We start from the raw sequence: 16269 nt of genomic DNA, 5'->3' as shown, positions 1-16269 counted from the left end.
TGCCTAAGAGTTCCAAAGAATGGGAATTCAGACTCCATTTTTTGGTGGATTTTGTTATTGTTTTTCCAACCTTAAGCAGTATTTTATAGCTTCTGCCCTATGAACCACTAACTATTTTTATAATATGGATTAATCCCTTTTCCAGTTTAAAGAAACAGCTGAGATAGCAAACTTTAACAATTTCATATTCTGAACTCTAATTAGCTTAATGTAATGTTATTTGTTCAGGAGTGCGGGTCCTTTAGTCAAATTTCAGCATAATCCCAACATAATCCCTGATTTTTTTTCCACCTTTTACATCTTATACTACTTTGAAATATTTTTAAAGGTTTTGATCTATTGAACACTTACTATAAGGCTTGTTTAGTGCTACAGTATTTTCTTTGATCATTTCTTTGAAACTTAATCCAACAGGTGTTATTTTAATTAAAAGCAAGTCTGTCATCATTCTTTTATAATAGTAATTTTGTTCCACTGCTATGGGTTCTATTTTATGTATTTTCTTCTTCTTACAGCTCCTTAATGTAGGACTTGCATAGTGTGGTATATTTCCTGCTTGTTATTCCTAAATAGGGTATAGATAAAAATATTCTAATTCTTCCTGTACTGCAATGTTATTTAATATTAGTGGAATTCCCTCTTGGATTTAAACCCTTGAAAAGGGGTGAGCTTTCTGGAGAGCATGAACTGACTGATTTAATGCAATAACAGCAGTTCTCCCTAAATGCAGCTGTATAGTCACAGGGGATGAAATTCAACCTTGTGCAGAATGCTGGTAAAAGATCTAAGTATTCCTCAAGACATCAGAATAAGGATATAGGCTTGGTCTTGAGTCAGCAAAAGGAAGTTCTTGGAACAAAACTGTCTTAGTTATTTACTGTTATCCAGAGCCAAGGAGAGGGGAGGAGACCCTGATGGAAGTACAGGCAAAATCAGCGGAGTCTCCATAGAAAGACGCATTTCCTTTTTGAAATCTTCCTTTGGGCTTGTTTTGCCTTTTCTAAGTGTGTCACCCTTGATCTGGGGAACAGGGGAAGAAAAAGAGTTGGTTTCTACACCAGTGACCCACCCACCGCAGAGAGGCCCCATGCTGGGAAGCTGTTACATTCTTCCAGAGGAAAGGAATAGGGACTCGGTTTTAAATTCTGTTTCCTTCTGTTTGTGGGTACCTGTTTCACCAACCACAGGCCCAACTGTACAGCACATTTCTCCTATACCCAAAGTGGAATATGTAAAAATACAAGTGACATTCATCATCTCATAAAAGGATCCTTTTCATTTGTTCAGCGTTGTTTGGTGTGGAAAGCAAAGAGAAACAAGCCATGGAAAACAAAAGAAAGCTGACATGTAGAACATTGCATGTCAGGGATAAAGCCTCACTGTGAGCCAGGGAATTGTCATCATGCAGGAGTTACATCAGACTATAACCATCTCCAGCACTATTTCACTAGCTCTCCCCACACACATCCCTGCTGCATGGTTATCTGTCAGTCAATCGACTCTAAAAATAACAGCCAAATACCCCTGTATTTATGACACTCCTTCCCTTCTTCTATGTGCTATGCTTTCAAGATCTGCCACGTCACACAATCCATTGGACTGCTGCTCTCTTTTCAAACGCGGAGATGACTTCCAGTGTTTTAGTCTCCTGGCTTTCTCCTGATGAGGCTCGGAGGAGCCAGCCCTTTGATGAGTTAATGACAGAGCATTGCATCAGGTGAATCCCAGTGGATACAACATCAGGAAAAGAAGAAAGGTCCTTTGTCTTGAGCTCATTCTCGAAATTAGAAAATTCTTGGCAAGAAAACATTTTGAACAGCTTATGAATGTATCCAGGAATCGCTCACCAGATCTCCTACCCTCCACCCCCCCAGCGCTACCATGTCTTCATACTCTGATTTAAGACGTTCATTATTTTATATCCTCCCAATACACACAATGGCTGTGCGATCAGCTGGTTACTGAACCTTTGGAAAGCTAGTCATTTGGGCAAAATCCTGCTATTGCAGTTTTTCTTCTAAAACGAAGAAATCTAATAAAGAAACTTAAACCTTTGTAATGCTATTAAGAGGAAAGAAAAAACTTAAACATATTATCAGTATAAAAAACAGTAACCAAACAACCCAGAGGTAAATACTGAAAAAAAAAGTGGAAATTGTATATAAGCAGTGACTTTTCTTTGTATCTGATTACAGTAAAAGATACAAAGAAAAAGTCATTTGAGGAAAGGACTCTTCTCCCCATGCCCTCAGAGGCTAGAGAGATTGTCTTTCCTTCTCTGGCCCAGTCAACCCAGCTATTCCATAAAAACCAGAATGATCTCAAAAGAACAAGGGCCAGTTTCCACACCCTACCCCAGAGTTCTCACAGGGGAGATCCTTGGCTTCCCAGTGCCATCTTTTATCCCCCCATGCACTCTCACAGAACACATTGCAGCTCCAATGCAGAGACTCCCATGGCATTTTGTTTCTTATAAGGGCTACTGGATAAAGGATCACGTGCCCCAGACACGATGTTAGGGCACCACTTGGGTTTCATTGTCAGAAGAAAACAACTGAAATAGCTTGCATCTACCAAAAGCCGTGCTATGAAATTCTTCAAATCCAGGACCACAAAGCAATTAGTTTCTTCAAGCCACTTTATACTTATTAGTATAGGTAAGAGTTGGGAGAAGAAATACTAAAATGTTTGAAACAAGGAGACTCTACGTAGAACCTGGATTACAGTTATTTTCTTGCTGTGTTCCAGTGCCAAGACCAAAAAAAAAAAAAAAAAAAAAAAACAAAGGACATCTGTCTGGTGGAAAATAAAGTGGGATTTTTAAAATCCCCATTTTAATACTTAACTATAAAGCCACTAATTATGAAATAAGAGTCACCTATTATTAGAACATAATGAAACTGAAAATTGTCTCCTTATATTGCCAAGATGTCAAGAGTAAAATCCCCCCAAAGCCAACGTATTCTCCAGCCACCAACCCAAAACAGCTTAGCTGAGCTGGATAAAGCTGCAGATCTCTGTACACTTGCTGCACATATTCTAGCAGTCCCTACTAGTAAACGCTTGCACTGATCTCTTTTTTAATGGACCAGGTATCTCTAAAATCTGTGCGCAGATTACAGCATGTTACCCTTTGTATGTTGTGGCACTGCACTGGAATCAGAGCAGAACAAGAGGGAAGGAGCTGCTCCTCTAGGAGCTACTTTTCCAGCAGCAAGTCATTTCCTTGCATGCTCTTAGGTCTAGCTGCGTTCATCCTCTGCTCTCCTTCATTCTGAAGGATCTGTTTCACGTTGCACAGCTTTCCCAGATCCTACTGGCCACATCTAATACCTTCCCCTGGGTCTGGGAGAAGATGGGCATCAGAGAAACATTTCTCTTCCCCTGCCTCCAATATAGTAGCATCACCTAAAATCTGATATTCATTCTGTTTTAAGACAAATTTTGTGAAGGCTTTTTTATCAGGACTGGCAAACGTTCATGCACACTACCTAGAAGCACTTAGGTGGGATCCTGCCTTCACAGGAGCATAGTACAGAGAGAGATCTACTGCTAGTAAAATACAGCTATTTCTGCATTAGATTTATAGAAATCCTTTAAACCTTTTCCTATTACTGTTATTATAACAATAAAAGCAGCAGCACACAAGGAACTGTCCCTTTTATCTCCATCCATCACATGGATAAAATATCCCTATATTTAACTTCCAGTTCCCTGGGTGAAAAAGCAGTTACACGGTAGAGCGCCAGCTCCTGCCAATTCTGGAGAACATTTTACAATACTGAAAGGCATCCTTCAAAACCTTTTCCGCTCAGACCTTCGTAGACAGTATATTCTCATGTTGAAGCAATCACATTATGGGTTAGGTATCAGATAGGATGTTGAGAGCAGCGTCCAAGTCCCACTGAAGCCCTCTTTGGGGAATTCAAGTGGAAGGGAAGCAGCCCGAAGGGCTGGCATGAGTATGCTTCACTGGACGCATTTGAGAAAGCACTCCTCCCAAGAGGTAAAGTCCAGCAGGTACAAGTATTGAGCACAAGAAAAGATCGCCCTGTTGACTTTGTTGTGTCCTTCACTGAATCCCACAGACTTGAGTTTTACTGCTGAAAACAAGTATACTTCCTGGAGAAAAATAAAGTTTAGGAAGTTGCACTAGAGGAATAAAACTTCTTCTGCCCTGCAACCACACTACCTAGGGTTTTTTGTTTTGCGTGTGTTTTTGTTCAAAAAAATATCTAATTGTTCATTGTTAACACCTCAATGCCTTAAATAATACAGGCAAACAGGGCTGTAAATCCAGAGATATGAATCCCTACTATGTTAATTCTATTTTAATTTTTAGAATAGTGGAAAAAAGCCCAAAGCATTATTTGAAAACAAAACAAAAAATACTTAAACGGAAGTTTAAGGCCTCTCCTATTGAAAGTCCCAGCATTCCTCCAGTACTGACAACTACCACAACGCAGGAACGCTACTACTCCTTTGAGATGCCCTGTAAAGGCAGTGGCAGAGAAAGCATTTGAAAATATGCAGCTTTATTTTTCCAAGGTGCATCTGGATTTAACTTTTTATCTCCAGATTAGGGAAAGCTACATACTGCAATATTCAATGCTTTTTCTGAACAGTATTAAAGAAAGAAAAAATAAATTACTGCATGAATATCTCAGCCATAAAACCTGAAGTGGTTGCTATTGCATCTCAGCTCACCGCCGGATGCAGTCAGCAACGGGTAAATGCTCAACTCCTATAACTCTTTGATTACAAGCCCTTACATTCTTTCTGAGTGAGGTGGTATGCCATTGGAGTAGCTGTTTTTTTTCCCCTCTATTTGCAATTGTTATTTTCCGAACATAGGCTTTCATTGAGCATTTGACTTTAGACATGTTATTTAGCCAAGTGTTTATCAAACACCTGGAAAATCACTCTCCTTTAAAAATTTTATGATGGAAAAGCAATTACCCTTTACGCCATGTTTCAAAGTCAATTCCCAGGAATTCTTTGGAAGCAAACCTCAGCTTTCTCTCCCGCTTAACACCCAAAGTCACTCAGCAAGCATGTAAACTATAGACAATTATATTCTTTTAAAGTTTAGTGATGAAATATGGATGAGATTATATATATATATATATATATATATATATATATTTCTGCAAGCCACAGCTATTACTAACTGGAAGTTTAATGCACCAGGATGGGGTTGGTTACAAATATTTCAATTCATTAACAGTGTTTAATTCTGTAGAGATATTAGAGCCAAGTATGCCTTAATTTTTTTTCCATACACCAAAAGCAAAGAGCAAGTATGAATAAAAGGCCTTTAGATTTCACATGAAAGAAAACCAAACCTAGAAAGCCTATACAAGAATAAAAAACAACTTCATAGTAAGAACATAAAAAAAGCCAATGACATATCTCTAAAAGCCTGTACCCAGCTGAACACAGAAAGATCACCAGCCTCAATAAACAGCAGTCTTCAGAAAATTAAAAGTGCATTAGACAGTAAGCAAAGATGCAAGAGTTGCACACAAAATTGCACTGTGGGGTTGTCTTAGTAACATTAACTTCCTTTTTACATAGGGAAGCAGCGTGTAAAGGCTCTACGTCTAGAATGCAAAACACTTTCTTTGGGGGTGGTTTTAAACAAGGAACAGAGATTCAGTTTGACCAAAAGGACAGAAATAGGTAGTAAAGCCCCATTCCAGATTAAGATCCTGACCTCCCGATTCATACATTCAAAAACCCTGAGGTCTAACTAATTTGTGTCTAACACATTATGCCATCACATTTCAAACAAGAAGCCACATTAATCGGCACTTGGCCACTGAGCTTGTCAAGGTTAGGGCTGGTGAATTCCCAAGCTGCCCTTTCCTCCCTCCTCCCCCATTACTCCCAGTTAACTTGAGAAATGAAAAGAAAAGGCAAGGGGACCACACTTCAGAATTGCATTTTAAAAATCTCATATGCTATGCACCCACCTTGGAGACAAGCACAACTCCGCTACAAGCTTATTCTCTTAAAACCTTACACACTACCTCTGCAAAGTCCTAGCAAAGGGCCAGTACCATGTGTGCTCACCAGGTGGGCAAACACCTCTCTGGAGCACAAGATCCTTCTGGTTACTCCACTCCTATGCTCCGTCTCATGCTTTTGATTTACCCCACTCTGAAAGATGCAAAGCTGCAATGTTATAGCACCAGGCAGCTGCACTGTGCCAAGGGCTGCCCCAGCACCAGCCATGCCCTCACCCCCAGAGTACCTGAATACAACCAGCAGAGTCAGGTCCCTCCCTCTGCAGCCATGGCAAAGGGTGAGCCAGGTCCATACAAGAGCAGCAGGAGACAGGGCTAGAGATAAGGGTTGAAGACACTCACAACATAGCTCAACGGGAGGGAAGGGAGGCTCAGGCCTGAGCTTAAGTACGCCCCTGGTCCCATGGGCAGGGTGTGAGTGGGGGGTGGTAGTCCCAGGTGGGGCCACTCTGGGCAATTAAAAGGCTCATCAGCATGCTCAGGGCTCAACAGAGTGCAGTCAGACTAGTATAGGTGGGTAGTTCACAAGATTACTGTAAGACTAGAGGTCACTCCCCAGTTTATTATTTTGCATGTGAAAAACATGTGCCATAAATGTAAACAAAAAGTTGAAACTCTCAAGGTCCCAGGGACAACTTATCTCCCTTAATTTGCACTGAATGGGGACAGCTGATGATACTTGGTCCTCAGGCAGCTTCTCCAGTGACAGTGAGTTAATACAAGACACCGTTGGCTTTCTCTTTATTTTCAAGAAAATGTATTCTGTGAAAGTGTTCTGAAAGTCACCAGATTTAAAAGCAATAGACACTTTATACTGGAGCAGCTAAGGGAACAGAATGTACTGTGTAGACTGGCGTAAATACGCTTGGGTATCTTACAACAGACAAAAGACAAATTCCAAATAGTTACAGCAGGTGCAAAACTCATGGCCAGTTTCTGTGGTTCATCAAACCTCTTTTACAGGGAATGAAAAATAAAATTAAACTAAAAGCTGTGATATGGTCAAGGTCAAATACTTTTGAGTACATTTTACAGATGTTTAGAATTCTAATTCCTTGTTAAATCATAAGTAAACAACAAGATTACCCCCAGGATCAGCTGGCTAAACAGAATACTGTCACATATTTCCAATTAGTAAATAGAAAGCCACCTAACCGTGAAACATTACTGTTCATAATAATGGATACTACTGTCTTAGATTCCCTAATGGAATAGTCTTTTTGCAGACATGAGACTCATCAGAGTTACGCCAATCCCCTGGAAGATGAAACAATGCAATAAAAATACACTCCGCTTACCAACATTTGCAACACTTACCAGAAGAAAGTACTGCTGAGGACAATTACAATGGACTCTCATTTCATAGTTCCCACTAGTGATAACGTAATATTTTAGATGTATTCTGTGGACCAGATGCTTATGGTTTCTAAGATATTACTATTGCCCTCTGGATTAAAACAACCTCTTCTACAAATTGTAATGATGCTGCTTCTGTGCTACCACAGTGCTCGTGCAGGCGAGCCTGAAACATCTCCCATAATCTCCAAATTTAGAGAACAACAGCATGATGTGGCTACATGTAGTAGAGTTCAATGAAGTTTTAAAATCTTGCAAAAAGTGGGTAACAGATTGTTGTCAGCTATAGCCCAGCAAACAAATGATGTTATTTTAAATAAACATACTTTCTGATGCAGGATGTTTCGATATGGAAGGGAATTAAGTGCATCCTCAGTAAGTTTGCAGATAACACCAAGCTGGGGTGAAGTGTCGATCTGTCAAAGCATAGGAAGGCCCTGCAGAGGGACCTGGACAGGATGGGTCGATGGGCCCATGGGATGAGGTTCAACATGGCTAAGTGCCAGGGCCTGTGCTTTGGCATCAACAACCCCATGCAGTGCCACAGGCAGAGTGGCTGAAAAGCTGTGCAGCGGAAAAGAATCTGGGGGTGTTGGTTGATGCTTGCCTGAACATGAGCCAGCAGTGTGCCCAGGTGGCCAAGAAGGCCAACAGCATCCTGGCTTCCATCAGGAACGGTGCAGCCAGCAGGAGCAGGGAGGTGATCGTCCCCCTGTACTCAGCTCTGGTGAGGCCGCACCTTGAGCGCTGTGTTCAGCTTTGGGCCCCTCACTACAAGAAGGACATCGAGGCCCTGGAGTGTGTCCAGAGCAGGGCTACAAAGCTGGTGAAGGGCCTGGAGCACAAGTCCTGTGAGGAGCAGCTGAGGGAGCTGGGGTTGTTTGGTCTGGAGAGGAGGAGGCTCAGGGGAGACCTCATTGCTCTCTGCAACTGCCTGAAAGGAAGGTGTGGGGAGCTGGGGGTCAGCCTCTCTCACAGGTAACTAGTGATAGGACTAGAGGGAATGGCCTCAAGTTGCACCGGGGAGGTTTAGGTTGGAAATTAGGAGACATTTCTTCTCAGAAAGAGCAGTCAGGCATTGGAACAGGTTTGTCCAAGGAGGAGGTAGAGTCACCATCCCTGGGGGTGTTCAAGGAAAGGTTGGGCCTTGTGCTTACCGACATGGTTTAGTGGGTGATATTGGTAGTAGGGTGATGGTTGGACCAGATGATCTTGACGGTCTTTTCCAACCTTAATGATTCCATGATTCTATACTTCTATGACTGTTTGTTAGAAGAGGACATAAATGAGTCAAGTACTCTTCAAAATTTATTGCTAATTTCTGTGGTGAAAAGTAACATATGGATGCATGCACAGCTTACTTCTGTCCCTCTTCATGAGAGAGACTTTGGACTATAAAAGGTCCTCATTTTCTTCCAAATAGCATAGATGGACCGAGCAGTATGAACAGAAACTGTGGATGAGGAGACAAGCAATCCTAATAAACAGCAAGTTCCCATCCCAGATGACTCTGGTGGCCACAGATGTGAAGACAGAAATGCAGAAAGCCAGATAGCAAACATTTAGTCAGGTAAATTGTTGTCTACTTTCCATTTACCTCTCGTATAGAAATCTAACTGCAATTAAAATGGTGATGAAATACTCATAAAATAGCTTCTGCAGCTAACTTAATGATTAGTGATATAGTGGCAGAAGTTTTCTGGGGATGCTGCACAATCATTACAAGCATGGGCATTTTGTAAAAGTCTAGATTAGATGGAATATTCTTCTCTGGGTATCAGGAAGGAGATTTCACCTGTCCTGTGGGCACACACACTAAGAAACAATGTACCAGACAAGAAATGAACATGGGAATGTCTGTGGGAACAAAGGAAAATGTTGAATTCAAGCAGCCAGAAGAGAAATAGCTAGGCTGTGAGAAGAAATTAATGCTACATTGTGAAATAATAAGGAGAGTGTACAACTTGTTTAAACTGTACAATTCCTTGATGCTGGGAAGTCCGTACAAAATCTTGCATAGACCTCTTTCTCTGTACCTGCAAGATACTCCTGGCAAAATAATACATTGATAGATTTTCTGAGCTTGAGTATCACAAAAATCTGCATTTTTAATCAGGAATAAAATAAAATTAAAAAAAAAAAAAAAGGGGGGGGGGGGGTGGAGGGGGGCAAGGAATATTGCAGTCCTGCCAAATTGATCCCATTTACGGGAGACTCTCTCATGCTGGATTAAGTTTTAGGCTATTTTGAAAAGCTCATTCGATGCAGCATATTGCCAGCAAGCAAGGATGCTGCACTTCAGGAGCCCTTCAAGTCACACTATACCCACTTGTTAGGCCTTGCACTTGTAACCCCATCAATGGACTCTGACACACTAGTTTGTGCTTATAGGATTTTAAAAAGGCAAATCTTCCAAATGAAATTTTGCTTTTCCTAAAGCATCAGCAACTTTTATTGCATAAGATTATTCCCACAGCCCTTAATAACATTTTTTTTTTTTCTGAAGCCTTAAAACAAAAGCACCTGAGTAATCCTGAAAATCATTAAGCATGAATCCATCCAAAATATTTCCCATCATAATCACTTTTCAGCCAGAGACCACTTATTTGTTTATCCATGCCCAAGGCAGCTGACAGCCTGCGTGTAGGCGGCTCGCCTGTTTCCCCCAGCCCAGGAAGCACTTTCCACCACACCCAGGGTTTCTTACAGGTCAAAGCTTTCTCTTTCAATTACAGACCTTGGGCAGAACGTCAAACAAAACACTTCTTTGCTTAGCTTGGGCTACCACCCTGCCTCTGAAGCTCCTGCCTTCCAGTTCCTCTGCTCCGGGGACTGCACATTCTATGCAGGATTGCTGAGCAATATCTACACACAAAGACTAGTGTGTGGACTGATTGCTTATTGCTTTCAGGCTTCAGAGCTTTGTCTCATTCCTCGAAAAAAAAATGGGGAAGAAGTGTCTTTCCCTATGTATGCACAGATGTCCTGATGCCCTTCAACAGCTAACACCTTAACATTTATTTATTTATTTATTTCTGCAGAATAGGGTATGGATTACTGACCTGGATCAGTTACCAATATTTTCCTTTCTTGACATTTAGTAAGCCAACACTGTTTGTGAAGTATTCCCATTTTATTCTCTGCTTGCAGTGGACTAATTTCTGTGTGCAAAAGAGCTTTATTCAACTTAAAAGCTTTTCTTAGGGAGCAATGGATAAGAAAATATTGACCAATAATATAAAAAGGGTCAGACCACACAGTTAGTATTTTTTAGTAAAACTTAGTAGGATAGATTAACAGAAATCTAGAACTGACAGCATATTCTTTTGCCCTTTTCTGGAAAAAAATAATTGTTTTAACATTTGGTCCCTTATCCCAGCTACTAGTACTTGCCACTAGAACTGTCCATGAATGCAGGAAACATTAGAAAGGCTTTCTGATCCTCCTCTCTGGCCACATAACTGCAACAAAAATACTTGGTTTCAGCTAAAGGTGTTATCTTCAACAAAGGCCGGCAGCTTTGCTTCTCCAGTCAGGCAAACTGGATGCTGAGGCCAGCTCTGGCTGTGACTAGAGTTCTCTGCATGTGTTAGCCTATGACCAAGACAAAAAGAGCTCTGATCTTTCACACAGAAATATGCTAACAAATAAGAAATACATAGCAGGAATCTTACTTTGAATTCAGTACTACCTGGAAGTTTGTCTTACCATAACCTCAGAATTAAAAACATTGCTTTTATTTTTGCTGTATCTGTTAAAAATGAGCATGAAACCCTCAAGTGATGGGCTGCTGTACTAACTCTGGAATATAGCATATCATTACAAGCACAACCCTCCCCCAACCAAAAAATATGGTAATATTTTTTGTACATTAAATCATTTTTTGTAATTAAAAGCTGTTTTTTCTTGGAGCACAAGGCAGGACAATGCCAGGATTGATAGCATTAGGCTCACAAGTGACAAATGCACAGTGTCTGAATGGATTATTTCTTTATTTAGCATAAATTAGCATTCTGAATTAGATTTTTATGAAGCAGTACATATGAATGTTGACAAAAAATAAAACACGTTCATAACTCTAAGCTTTCCCTGACTTCGTTCGTTATTCCCAGATATGCTTGTGATAGCTTATTCATTCCCAGAGATTGTCTATTCCTGATAGAAAGAGCACGCCCCACCTAGTACTGTGATACATGCAGATAAGTAGTCTTCAGCCCAGAAAAAGGAGATGGTTACTTCAAGATGACCACAAAGGGACAACACAAAAAAAAAAAAGATCTCATATGCAGTGATCTGAAATATGCACAGTTTCTGAAAATATCCTCGCTATGCCTGGAAAAACCTTGGAGTTCAACAATGTTAAAAATAGTGAAAACTTCTGACATTGACCAAACAGTGTCTTTGACACATGCAGAACACATCTTTGATGAAACCATCAGATTTGTCTGCCAAAATGGAAAATCCAGGGCTACTAATATGCCTAAAAATGTTTCTTGAAGCCAAAGGCATGATACTCCAAGAAGTTCTGGCCACATGGTGACTTTAATTTAGCAGCTTCCTTCTGTGCTGTTATGGTATATAGCTTGCAGTGTCATAGTTACTGGTGTCCTCACAGTTTGACAACTGTTGAAGAAGTCCAGGAGTTTATCACAGAAAATTACAGAGCCATCCATCTGGTAAATAAATAAATAATTTAATTATAAAAAAAAAAAAAATTCCGTTTCAATTTCAAGACAGCCAGATGATGATCTAAAGCCAGAAACACTGAGTGAAAAAGTCCGTCTAGTATGATCCGCCTGCCTGATCTGCCCAACTAGTATTCTCAATAGAAAATGAGAAGTGCTAAAGCTTGAGTTGCCAACTGTACATCATCCTTCCCCTCCTCCTGTGCCATATAGCTTTTCTATGCCATGTAAAAGACCTTGTCTCTTGGTTTACTTACAGTCATATAGGTGAGGAGTCCTGGAAAATCTCCCATGAAGTCAGCAACTTGGCAGGAAGCAAAAGGAATAATTTGCCAGATTTGGAAGTGGGTTGGGGAGTGTGTCAGGAGACCCCTCAGCACATGCTTGAAGGTCCTGTGCTAGGATATCTAGCCTTTAGTAGTAGAATATCCTGTCTTTGCAATGGAATAATATAGAGGAAACTCAGGAAAAATAGAGAGGGCCTTCCCCCAGTTCCTTGTAAATTACTACAATGCAGGTTCATTATCAGAATCAAATATACTTTGGTTAAGACAAAAACCTCTAAGAGTGTTTAGGCAATATCAACAAAACGTTCTCACATTTGAGTATGCAGACTTACTCCGTGCCAAAAAATAGTCTCGATGTATAGCAAAGCTGATTCACATTGCACTGGGTAGGTTGTCTTTCACCTATGGTAGATGAAACATAAATCAGGCTGTGGAAGTGTTGTGCCATATTGCTCTTCCTGGTTCATTTTATGGATCAACAACTGTTACTTGTAAATAAGATTGAAAAAAGCAGTCGTTAATAAGTAACCTTAGCATATGGCCCTCAAAACAATTCAAAGTGCCCTTTACAACATACCTTCTGTCTTAAGGCAAGACCCACCCCCTACCACAGAATTCACCATCTAAATGTCTCTTTTTGCTTTTCCATTTGTGATGCATTAGCTGACTGAAGTTTATATTGTTTATAATGTTAATTCCCCAGTTTGTCCCTCCTGGCTGCCAACCCATGTTTAATTTGCTCTTTACGGTCGTAATAATTGGAGTCATCTTCAACAAAAACCCTGAGCACCCTTGATAGCCAGAGTGGGAATCACCATCTGAGACCTACAACACCCTCTGATAGTTGCTACATGCATATCCAAGCATGTAACACAGTACGTACCGATATCACATTTAGACCCTGTAAATGCTGGTTTTCTACTGGAAGAATTATGACCAATACATTGGGATCTTTTCTACAGCAACCACTGTTACTAAATTTAATTACTTCATCTAATAGCCAAAGAAGCCTTGTCTTCCAAGTTATTTTCTTGTGACCGTCAGGTAATTAACCTCCTTAGCTGTTACAGAAATTCAAAGGCACTGCTCACTTATGAAGGATCTCATTTCACATGGAACGTGGAGAATTTCTGAAAGGACGAAAAGTATTAAGCACAGATGTTCTTTCATTTATTATCCTCAAGAAAATGCATATAAAATATTAGCCAGGTTTAGAAAACTTCTTGCCAACTGTTGATCTACAAGAGAAACCTGTAAATAATTTAGTGAGTGTTGATTATAGAACTGCCTGTAGTCAATCTGTCACACACTAACATCTGGTTGAAGAACAGTTGGTACACTAAAAGCAGGCAAAGCTAGGGGTTAATTTATGCCTGCCTCTGCAAAATGCAGCGATGGACTAGGAAGAAGGAGCCTTTCTTCTCACCTTGGTTACATCCATAGGTCATAAGGTTCTTTTATCTCAGGATATGTTTCAAGGAGAGACCTCTGTCACTTCAGCTAGATAACTAGGGATCAGTGAAGGACTTTGGGCTATCAAGCCTTGTGTTGTCCCTGGCACCAGTACCTCACCGTGGTCTGGGGACTCAGAGCAGAAGTGCAAACAGCTGGGGACCAACAGAGGGAAGAAGGTCGGGGGATGGGGTGGTCTCATCCCACCTGTAATCCATTAATTGAAAGGTAGTCATCTTAACTAGGACTCCCCTCTTCCAATGACCCTACTGGAGAGGGGAAAAAGAAGGTCTAGGCCTACCTGCACATTGAAGGGCTTACCTGTGAACTTGTCCAAGGACTGGTTGCTGTGAAATACCACAAATTATGTGGGGGGGGGAATGAGATGAGAACCCCACATTCTCCTCATGTTGAAGCTCTGCTCTTTAGGCTGTAAAGTCATACTTCTCCTCTAGGCCAATGAGTCTAGAATTATTATTTTGCTCAGAGGCAAATTAAACAAAAGCAAAACCTGAAGAACTATAGCATAGGCCCTAGGATGATTTTAGATCAGAGACATTCTGATTCTAGATTCCGTTCTGACTTTAGACTTTAGGTTCTAACTTCCTTTCTGATTTTAGATTTGGAAGGAAGGAAGGAAGGCAGTCAGGCAGGCATCCTCTCACTTGGCGAATAATCTGACTAGGATTCAGAAATGAAGGTCTTTTCCTCCAGCTATGTTTTAAAAGGCAATAGCAGCCATGACTTCCTTTTGTGAGGAACCTAAGACTTTCATCATGTATCATACATTTTCTGAGGAAGCCTCCAACTGGGTAGAATTACTAGCAGGGCTTTTTACTGTGCAACACCAATGGCAAAATCTCTCGGCTTCATTCAGATTTGTATACTCTGAATCAGCTTGCACGCTCAGCCGTTATGCTCCATTTTGAAGACCCCCAGTGCAATGATCTACTGTCCTTGAGGAGTTCAAGAATGCACCATTTAAAGAACCTGACATGTTTCACTTACATGTTAACAGATGGGTTGCTCAGTCCTGTGAAGATTAGGGTCAAATGTTCAGAGGTACAAACCCACACAACCGGAGAAAATGCCAAGCAGGTGAGCACCTAGAGAGGTCAGGTACCTCCAGAGTCTAGTATGAGCTTAGCAAGCTTTTTCAGAGCACTTTTGAAGGGAGGTTCCTAAGCATTTTAATGGCTCTTACTCCTGCAGTGCTTACTAGTTGCAGTAGCAGACAGCTGTCTTTTGTAAATTATTCTAAAAACAAACAAAAAAAAGAGATGGAAAATATTTAATGCCAGTTTTCTTAGAAGTTCTTTCCAAGTTTTGGAAGAGCACAACAGTTGGCACCCCAATGAGCATTACCACCTGTAACTTCTTTCCCATTATGTCAACAGTAGGAATGAAAGCCCAAATTAGTCTCAAAACCCATCAAATTAAAGGACTACATCCATTAGCTTGGATCAGTGGTCATCTGTGGTAGATTAGCTACAGGAGGAGCTACGTGACATGCTTTAGTGGTATGTCGGCCAGACACTGTCTGCTCACAGCACAGCAGGATGCAAAAAGAGAAGCCAGACTGTTACTGGCAATAGCTGTGACCATCCCTGGGGAGGGCAGTCCTGAGATGTGCTTAGGCAGGAAAGGATGGCCATGACAGTGTGGTTGTGCTAGGGCAAATGCTTTCTCCATCATTCTTAAGGGAGGCCAGTTCTGTATCTCCCTCCTTCGAAGGGATTACATCTGCTTTTGGTTTTATCAAATCCCTTTGTCACCCCCACTCTGATAGTATAGGGATGGCTATTAAGTCACCAAGAAAAATCCATGGCTGTAACAAGGAATTCTTTATCTCAGGAGGTGCATCTGCAATTCATTCCTAGGCAATCATCTGATGCTTCTAGATTATATAATGAATTTAAACCTGCCAAGAATGAACAAGAATCCTGTAACAAAAGCAGAGACCTGTTTCACATACTAGATCAAAACAGGCACGAATGATGGAAAGAAACTGTTTCTAAACTGCACTTCACACATTCCAGTTGCAGAGCTTGGCAGACTGTCAAGAGACTGACTGGAGACTCTGGTCTGGGAAAAGAGAGTAGTACCCTGTCACAGCAAACTCCACAGCATCACAGCTGGCAGTCAGTGGCACAGACCCCGAACTGAAATACAGCTTTCAGTCATGCATTAAAAATGACAGTTTCTGAGACAGCTGATTCCAAATCTCAGCAGAAACCTGATGTCTTCTTTTGCTAACCTGGTCTCAGATTGGCTCTTCATCAACAACATGTGACTTCTGGGTCAGAACTTAAACAATCAGAAAAAGGTGATATTCTGTGATTTATGAGCCATTCCATTCCATACTGCAGATCCCAAGCATGCAAGGATAGGCAAGCATCATAGCTATTCCTGAGGCAGGGAAAACAGTGACAAACAGAAGGAGCTTCATGTCTGTGCACT

General features: G+C 41.0%; 1 protein-coding gene across 2 annotated transcripts in view; it reads right to left on the bottom strand.

The window, feature by feature from the left end:
* The window catches only part of BMPR1B (bone morphogenetic protein receptor type 1B), a 258427-nt gene extending 252051 nt beyond the window's left edge, over positions 1-6376 (bottom strand). Inside the window, exon 1 of one of the 2 annotated variants that reach the window (XM_035325734.1) lies at positions 6257-6376. The gene's annotated coding sequence lies outside the window, so the exon portion shown is untranslated. Of the gene's footprint in view, positions 1-6032; positions 6108-6256 lie in introns of those variants that run through there. The other variant, XM_035325736.1, reaches the window with a different exon arrangement.
* Between the last annotated feature and the right edge of the window lie 9893 nt (positions 6377-16269).

The sequence above is a fragment of the Oxyura jamaicensis genome, chromosome 4, assembly GCF_011077185.1.
Source record: "Oxyura jamaicensis isolate SHBP4307 breed ruddy duck chromosome 4, BPBGC_Ojam_1.0, whole genome shotgun sequence".
NCBI classification, from domain to species: Eukaryota; Metazoa; Chordata; class Aves; order Anseriformes; family Anatidae; genus Oxyura; species Oxyura jamaicensis.
This window is presented reverse-complemented; position numbering and strand designations above follow the sequence as displayed.